The sequence below is a fragment of the Mandrillus leucophaeus genome, unplaced genomic scaffold (genome assembly GCF_000951045.1).
Source record: "Mandrillus leucophaeus isolate KB7577 unplaced genomic scaffold, Mleu.le_1.0 Scaffold33, whole genome shotgun sequence".
NCBI classification, from domain to species: Eukaryota; Metazoa; Chordata; class Mammalia; order Primates; family Cercopithecidae; genus Mandrillus; species Mandrillus leucophaeus.
The window spans coordinates 5,273,683-5,276,192 of NW_012103476.1; positions in this window are offsets into that span (position 1 = coordinate 5,273,683).

The following is a 2,510-nucleotide window of genomic DNA, read 5'->3' on the forward strand; positions in this document are numbered from 1 at the left end:
GAACTGCTTTATCTACAGTCTACTGTTCTAATTTAAATACACCTAGAAGAGTATCACGTGAAGGTCTCATCTCTTTACTGTGAATACATTTATGAACACATAGGTAAAGCAGATCAGAATAAAAAACATTGATCCCTGAAATATGGGAGTAAAAATATGCTGAAATAAGATAAAAGTGTTAAAAGCTAGGGGTGTCAATGAGCCACATTCAATCTCTGCCTGCTCACAATTTTGCCAAGGCCTGGCCAGACAGCAGAATAAAATCTTGAACTAGCTGTAGTCGAAAATAATTTTTCAAATAAATATAAACAGATGCAACAAATTATGAGAAAATTGACTGGAAAATTATGTATAAAAATATTTAACAAAGAGTTTTCAGGAAGAATTATAATAATAGCTGAAATTATTAACAGAGCAGTTCACATAAGCTAGTTACTGTTCTAAGGTATGTATACATGTATTTATATAATGTGTACATGCATGTATGCACACATGTATATATATATGTGCACATATATATTCCTTTTGCCTTTATCACAAGCCAGTGAGTTAGAAAATGCTATTTTACCGTTTAATAGTTGTAGAAAATAAAACACAGAAAAATTAAAGGACTTACCCAACCCTATGCAGCTAATACCTGACTTAGCAGAATTTGAACAGGAGTCTCACTCCAGAGTCTATGAAATGTAACACTGCAAAGCGTATCTTTAAAGAGCAACATAACATTTTGTTTCCTGCAAATATAGAAACTCTTCATTTCATGTAAACACCTACTTTTATGTAAATGCAATCTTTGAGTGCAATTGATAATAAAATCAGACACACACACATATACACTCCAATTCTACCTCTCAGGTATCAGTAAAAAGAAAATAAATGTAAAAATGTTTAAGAATAAGATAATAACTGCACTCGGGGAAGTGACTCATTGTACATAAAAGAACTTTGGAAACTCTTTGAAGTCTGATAGACCTGGGTTTCAGTTCTTCCTCAGCAAGTTAATAACAGTGACAATAAGTGAGTTCCTTTACTTTTAACAGTCTCATTTTCTTGTCTGTAAAATGGTAATGATAACCATCTAAAAATATTGTGTGAAACAAAAATAATATGTATGAAACAGCTGGTACTTAGTAGACAAACAAGGAAGAATATTTGCATGAATAAAAAGTAACCAGAAAAATTTGGTTTTGTTCTCTTTTTTAAGTGTTAATAATGCCACACTGGAAATGAGGATTTTAGTTCCAGCATTAGCTTTTTGATAACAGAATAGAATATCTACTGTGGGCTCTCCCACAAGGAAAGCCTGTAACATACTTGGAAAGTTATAGGCTCACTTACAACGGAAAAAGAGAACAAAGAGCCTCGACTAGAAAATATGCCTTCATGTTCTCAACGCATTTTGAATTATAGTAGACCCAAAGGAAAACAACACAGATCTATTGAAAGCACTAAGACTTTACAACCACTCTGGATAAGTCTCTATTTGCCCTATATACAATGTAAATATAATATAATACTACCATTTATTCCATATATTTTAGCTGCTAGAAAACAATCAGGATCTCTGGCTTTAAGAGAAATGGATTTCTTGGCATTAAGAGCCTGAATTATCAACTCAAAATAAAATAGCAATTTCCCCACAAATCAATTCCACATTAGGGAGAAAACCACTGTTCTAAATTATATAACAAGTGTGAAGTGTTTCTAAAGGCTTCATTCAGAATGAAAGCTTTACAATTACTTATATTATCTATGACAAAGTATTTTCTAAGTGCTGATCACAACCACAAGTTGCATACATATCCTCAGAAGATTTGGGTTGGGATATAAGAGATTAATGTTTAGGCTGCTTGCATTTAATTATTCCATATTTCTTGTAGAAAAGAAAGAACCATATAGCCCTTATAGCAAAATACTGGTCCTTGAAGACCACCATTTGCATTTGTAGCTCCTTCATAATTTAAAATAAGCAAAGATGGTCTGTTTCTATGGAAAGTACATGTCTGCCTGAATTAATTTTCTTAGATTCTGATTTTTAAAAACAGTACATTTTTTTGTTTTATTCCAATCTTCAATGAAGAAAGATTAAAAATGTAGGGCAAGAAATAAATAGACAGATTTCTAAAGGTGTGTTACATGATTTGACTGTGTCCTGACCCAAATCTCATCTTGAATTGCAGCTCCCATGATTCCCACATGTTGCCAGAGGGAACTCGTGGAGGGTAATTGAATCAGAATCATGGGGGCTGGTTTTTCCAGTGCTGTTCTCATGATAGTAAATAAGCCTCACGAGATCTGATGGTTTGATAAAGGGGAGTACCCCTGCATACACTCTCTTGCCTGCCGCTGTGTAAGATGTGACTTTGCTTCTCCTTTGCCTTCTGCAATGATTGTGAGGCCACCCCAGCCATATGGAACTGTGTGAGTCAATTAAAACTCTTTCCTTTATAAATTACCCGGTCGCAGGTATGTCTCTTATAAATTACCCAGTTTCAGTTATGTCTTTATTA